The sequence below is a fragment of the Arachis hypogaea genome, chromosome 4, assembly GCF_003086295.3.
Source record: "Arachis hypogaea cultivar Tifrunner chromosome 4, arahy.Tifrunner.gnm2.J5K5, whole genome shotgun sequence".
Lineage (NCBI taxonomy): Eukaryota > Viridiplantae > Streptophyta > Magnoliopsida > Fabales > Fabaceae > Arachis > Arachis hypogaea.
The window spans coordinates 112,390,419-112,397,388 of record NC_092039.1 but is presented as its reverse complement, the minus strand read 5'-3'; the positions used below and the strand labels follow the sequence as shown (position 1 = coordinate 112,397,388).

Here is a 6,970-nt window from a genome sequence, read left to right as displayed (position 1 = left end):
GAAGTATGGATTCGCGAAGATGATCCTCTCTCTCTTGTTCCATGTCAATTGTATCAGTGGGATCATGTTGCTCTTGGATTGATGGATGTGGGTGCTCTTCCATGGATGGTGGTGACGGGATGGATAGATTATTCTGTGGTTGAAAAGGAAGTGCACTAGAGCTTGAGGGTTGATTGTTGAAGGGATTTGGTAATCCGATTTGGGTGGCGAGAGCTTGTATAGTAGAGTTTAGATCAGCAATTACTTTTTCCAAGGAGATTTGGGGTGGATAGGAGGGTTCAATTGTTGGGAGAAAGGATTCATGGTAGGAAGGTAGTTCATCTTGATAAGGATAAGGAGATGGTGTATACTGAGGTGGTGGTTCTGTGTATGGTTCATATGGTTGTTAGTGTGGTGAACAAGGATTGGGGTCATATGGAGGTGAATGGTGGAAAGGGGCTTGTGAGTGTGGTGGGTTGAGGTTGTGTTGAAAGGATGATCTCTGAGCATAGGGTGGGGCTTGTTGGTAGCTACAAGGTGGTCCACCATATCTATCAGCTTGGGATGCATTGTAGCCTGGTCTTTGTCCATGATATCTAGGATGGTGTTGTTGCCTAAAGGGTTGATTAGATCCTCTTGGCTCCATCCATCCTTGATTGGTTTGACCTTGATGCATATTCCTGCTGTGGATTCTATTTCCTTCAACAAAAATTAGAACCAAACTCAAAGCGAGAGGGGTGAGAATTCATAGTAGTAGGGAAAATAAAAACAAAAATTAATAAAAAATATTTTGAAAAGGATATAATTTTTGAAAAAGATAGGAAAATAATTTTGAAAAAGATATGATTTTTGAAAAAGATAAGATAAGATAAAAAATTTTAAAATAAAAATCTGATTTTTTTTTTGAAAAATATTTACAATAACCAATAATAAGGCACACGTTTGCAATTCCCCGGCAACGGCGCCATTTTGACGTTGGGATTTTTGCCAGTAAAGAATTTCATAAAAACAATCGCGTTGTAGATATAGTCTCTAAACCGACAGAAATCCCTTCGTACAAACATTTTGGTTGTCACAAGTAAGAAACCCCTTTTTAAAATTGATAACCGAGTATTTAAACCTCGGGTCATCTTCTCAAGAAATTGCAGGGAGGTGTGTTCTTATTATTGGCTATGAAAAAGGTAAAATTGGGGTTTTTGGAATTTGGGCAATGGGCACAAGCATATTTAAATAACAAGTAAAATAAATTAACAATAAAATAAACTGTTGGCAAGGTATAAAGACTGGAGGTCCTATACTAATTATCCTTATCAATTATGAAGAGAATTGGATTCTTCTCCCACCTTGTTAACCTCTAACTATGAAGGTAAGTTAAGTGGATGAATTAATTTGAATCCTCAAGTCTTAGTCTTTCCTTGGGAAAGGCTGGAGTTATTGGAATATGAATTAATGAAATGAAGAAATCCAATTTCCTTTCAATAATGAGTTTGATAACTCTAGAGTTACTAATTAATTAACCAAGGCCAAAAGGAAAGAAAATTGAAGCTGCTGGAATAAAAATGCTTTTGGATGGGAAGCAATAATCATGTAAATAAAAGAAAGCAATATTAAACTGAAATACCTCAAATAATATTAATTTAAAAGAGTAATCTGTAACATGGAAGAGTTCATAAATTAAATTGGGATAAATAAAAATAAAGAACCTGGGATTGAGAGTCACTCCTAAAAATAGGAGAAGTCCTAAGTCCTAATCCTAAGAGAGAGAGAGGAGGAAACCTCTCTCACTAAAAACTACATCTAAAATATGAAAAGTGAATTATGAATGCATGATTATGAATGGATGCATTCCCCCACTTTATAAACTCTAATATGTGTTCTCTGGGCTAAAAACTGAGTCAGAAACAGCCCAGAAGTCACTTCCAGCGCTTTTTGGTCCGTACAGGTCGCGGAAAAGTGATGTGGTCGCGTCGTCCACGCGGCCGCGCGGGTTGCGCTCCCGCTAAGTCACGAGTCCGCGTGACCCACGCGTTCGCGTCGCCTGGCGTTAGGGCAGCTATGACAAATTATATATCAAATCGAAGCCCCGAACGTTAGCTTTCCAACGCAACTGGAACCGCGTTGTTTGGACCTCTGTAGCTAAAATTATAGCCATTTGAGTGCGAAGAGGTCAGGTTGGACAACTTAGCAGTTTCTCCAACTTCTTGTATTCCTTCCACTTTTGCATGCTTCCTTTCCATCCTCTGAGCCATTCCTGCCTTATAATATCTGAAAACACTTAACACACATATCAAGGCATCTAATGGTAATAAGAGAGGATTAATAATAAGCAAATATAAGATCAAAGAAGCATGTTTTCAATCATAGCACAAAATCAGGAAGGAAAATGTAAAACATGCAAATAGTATGAATAAGTGGGTAAAGAGTTGATAAAAACCACTCAATTGGGCACAAGATAAACCATGAAATATGGGTTTATCACTCTGCCTAGTCAAGTCATCCAGTTCTTTGGTGAGCAAAGGGGGTTCATCCTCCCAAGTCTCATTACCAAATAACTTGTCATTTAGCTTCATGATTGCTCCAAGGTACTTGACAACTTGCTCTTCAGTGACATCTTTGTCCTCTTCAGAGGAAGAATACTCATCAGAGCTCATGAATAGCAGAAGTAAATCCAATGGAATCTCTATGGTCTCAGTGTGAGCCTCAGATTCCCATGGTTCCTCATTAGGGAACTCATTGGAGGACAGTGGACGTCCGTTGAGGTCTTCCTCAGTGGCGCTCACTGCCTCTTCCTCCTCTCCAAATTCGGCCATGTTGATGGCCTTGCACTCTCCTTTTGGATTCTCTTCTGTATTGCTTGGAAAAGTACTAAGAGGGAGTTCAGTAACTTTCTTACTCAGCTGACCCACTTGTGCCTCCAAGTTTCTAATGCAGGACCTTGTTTCAGTCATGAAACTTTGAGTGGTTTTGATTAGATCAGAGACCATGGTTGCTAAGTCAGAGTGGCTCTGCTTAGAATTCTCTGTCTGTTGCTGAGAAGATGATGGAAAAGGCTTGCCATTGCTAAACCTGTTTCTTCCACCATTATTATTGTTGAAACCTTGTTGAGGTCTCTGTTGATCCTTCCATGAGAGATTTGGATGATTTCTCCATGAAGGATTATAGGTGTTTCCATAGGGTTCTCCCATATAATTCACCTCTTCCATTGAAGGGTTCTCAGGATCATAAGCTTCTTCTTCAGACGAAGCGTCCTTCGTACTACCTGGTGCAGCTTGCATTCCAGACAAACTTTGAGAAATCAAATTGACTTGCTGAGTCAATATTTTGTTCTGAGCCAGTATGGTATTCAGAGTATCAATCTCAAGAACTCCTTTCTTCTGATTCGTCCCATTGTTCACAGGATTCCTTTCAGAAGTGTACATGAATTGGTTATTTGCAACCATTTCAATGAGTTCTTGAGCTTCTGCAGGCGTCTTCTTCAGATGAAGAGATCCTCCAGCAGAGCTGTCCAACGACATCTTGGACAGTTCACACAGACCATCATAAAAGATACCTATAATGCTCCATTCAGAAAGCATGTCAGAAGGACACTTTCTGATCAATTATTTGTATCTTTCCCAAGCTTCATAGAGGGATTCACCTTCCTTCTGTCTGAAGGTTTGGACTTCCACTCTAAGCTTACTCAATTTTTGAGGTGGAAAGAACTTTGCCAAGAAGGCATTGACTAGCTTTTCCCAAGAGTTCAGGCTTTCTTTAGGTTGTGAGTCCAACCATATCCTAGCTCTGTCTCTTACAGCAAAAGGGAATAGCATAAGTCTGTAGACCTCAGGCTCAACCCCATTAGTCTTGACAGTGTCACAGATTTGCAAGAATTCAGCTAAAAACTGATGAGGATCTTCCAATGGAAGTCCATGGAACTTGCAATTCTGTTGCATTAGAGAAACTAATTGAGGCTTAAGCTCAAAGTTGTTTGCTCCAATGGCAGGGATAGAGATGCTTCTCCCATAGAAGTCGGGAGTAGGTGCAGTAAAGTCACCCAGCACCTTCCTTGCATTGTTGGCATTGTTGTTATTTTCGGCTGCCATGTCTTCTTCTTGTTTGAAGATTTCTATTAGGTCCTCTACAGAGAGTTGTGCCTTAACTTCTCTTAGCTTTCGCTTCAAGGTCCTTTCAGGTTCAGGGTCAGCCTCAACAAGAATGCTTTTGTCTTTGCTCCTGCTCATATGAAAGAGAAGAGAACAAGAAAATATGGAATCCTCTATGTCACAGTATAGAGATTCCTTGAGGTGTCAGAGGAAAAGAAAAATAGAAGGAAGAGGTAGAAGAATTCAAACTTATCAAGAAAGATAGAGTTCGAATTGTGCGTTGAGGAGTAGTGTTAGTCCATAAATAGAAGGATGTGAGAAGAGGGGAAGAAATTTTCGAAAATAAATTAAAAAGATTTTAAAAACATTTTGAAAAAGATGTGATTAAAAAGATATGATTGAAAACTTATGGTTTTAAAAAGATATGATTGAGAAGATATGATTTGAAAAAAAAAAACAATTTAAAAAGATTTGATTTTGAAAATTAATGACATGGCTAACAAGAAATTTGAAAGATATGATTCAGACATTAAACTTTTCTCAAAAAGGCAACATACTTGAAATGTTGAATCAAATCATTAATTGTTAGCAAGTATTTTTGAAAAATGGAAAGAAATTGATTTTGAAAATATATGATTGAAAAGATATGATTTGAAAAAGATTTGATTTTGAAAAATTATGAAAACTTGAAAAAAATCTGAATTAAAAACAAAATCTTCCCTCTTGTGCCATCCTGGCGTTAAAACGCCCAGAATGGTATACATTCTGGCGTTTAACGCCCAAAGTGCTACCCTTTTGGGCGTTAAATGCCCAGCCAGGTGCGTTTAAATGCCAGTTTTCCTTCTTCACTGGGCGTTTTGAACGCCCAGCTTTTTCTGTGTAATTCCTCTGCTGTATGTTCTGAATCTTCAATTCTCTGTATTATTGACTTGAAAAGACACAAATTAAATTTTTTTTTTGAATTTTTAATGATGAGGAATAATCAAAATGCAACTAAAATCAAATAGACAATGCATGCAAGACACCAAACTTGGAAGTTTGTATACTACTGACACTAATAAATTGAGAATGCATATGAGAAACAACAAAACACTCAAGACAAGAGAATTTAAAGATCAGAGCAAGGAAATCATCAAGAACAACTTGAAGATTAATGAAGACACATGCATGAATTCGAAAAATGCAAGAAGAAAAGAAACATACAATTGACATCAAACTTAAAATGAGACACTAGACTCAACAAGAAACATAAAATATTTTTGGTTTTTATGATTTTGTAATTTTTTTGGTTTTTCTTTTTTCAAAAATTGAGTGAAAAAGAAAATAAGGATATCAAAATTCTTAATGAGAATTCCAGGAATCATGCAATGTTAGTCTAAAGCTTTAGTCTAAAGAAATTAGACATGGCTAGCCAAGCTTCAGCAGGACTTTACATTCAAGAGCTAAATTGATGAGAATCAATCAGCTTTGGTGATGATAAGAACGTCACCTTGAAACACTAGAATTCATTCTTAAGAACTCTGAAAAAAAATACCTAAGCTAAGCAACAAGATGAACCGTCAGTTGTCCAAACTCAAACAATCCCCGGCAACGGCGCCAAAAACTTGGTGCACGAAATTGTGATCATCAATGGCGCCATCAACATGGTACGCTCAATTGCAATCTCAACTCTTCATCACAACTTTGCACAACTAACCAGCAAGTGCACTAGGTCGTCCAAGTAATAAACCTTACGCGAGTAAGGGTCAATCCCACGGAGATTGTTGGTATGAAGCAAGCTATGGTCATCTTGTAAATCTCAGTCAGGCAGATTCAAATGGTTATGGATGATTTATGAATAAAACATAAAATAAAGATAGAGATACTTATGTAATTCATTGGTGAGAATTTCAGATAAGCGTATAGAGATGCTTTGTCCCTTTCGTCTCTCTGCTTTCCTACTGTCATCATCCAATCCTTCTTACTCCTTTTCATGGCAAGCTGTATGTTAGGCATCACCGTTGTCAGTGGCTACAGTCCCGTCCTCTCAGTGAAAATGTTCAACACGCTCTGTCACAGCACGGCTAATCATCTGTCGGTTCTCAATCAGGTTGGAATAGAATCCAGTGATTCTTTTGCGTCTGTCACTAACACCCAGCCTTCAGGAGTTTGAAGCTCGACACAGTCATTCAATCCTTGAATCCTACTCAAAATACCACAGACAAGGTTTAGACCTTCCGATTCTCTTGAATGCTGCCATCAATTCTAGCTTATACCACGAAGATTCTGATTATACATTTCTGGAAAGCCCAGGATGTCTACTTTCCAACGCAGTTGAGAGCGCGCAAATTGGGCTTCTGTAGCTCCAGAAAATCTACTTCGAGTGCAGGGAGGTCAGAATCCAACAGCATCTGCAGTCCTTTTCAGCCTCTGAATTAGATTTTTGCTCAGGTCCCTCAATTTCAGCCAGAAAATACCTGAAATCACAGAAAAACACACAAACTCATAGTAAAGTCCAGAAAAGTGAATTTTAACTAAAAACTAATAAAAATATAATAAAAAACTAACTAAAACATACTAAAAACATACTAAAAATAATGCCAAAAAGCGTATAAATTATCCACTCATCAAAGCTCCTTCTGGGCGTTTAACGCCAGAATTACAGCGTCCTGGGCGTTCAGAAAAACGCCCAGTGACAAAGGACTTCCTGGCGTTCAACGCCAGAAAGAAGCAACAACTGGGCGTTGAACGCCCAGAAGAAGCAGCAATTGGGCGTTAAACGCCCAAAACATGCAGCGTTTTGGCGTTTAACGCCAGGATGGTGGGGAGGAGGTAAAATTCATTTTTCTTCACAAATTTTTTAATTTTTTATGTTTCAATTCATGATTTCTTGCATAAACATGTTTAAAATGTCATCCTTCAATTTCAAA

General features: G+C 38.1%; 1 non-coding gene across 1 annotated transcript; it reads left to right on the top strand.

Annotated features, from left to right (window-relative positions):
* Nucleotides 1-3,548: 3,548 nt before the first annotated feature.
* Nucleotides 3,549-3,656, top strand: LOC112799467 (small nucleolar RNA R71). Its single transcript, XR_003201047.1, has one exon. It is a non-coding gene; the product is annotated as a small nucleolar RNA R71 (small nucleolar RNA).
* The last annotated feature ends 3,314 nt before the right edge of the window (nt 3,657-6,970 follow it).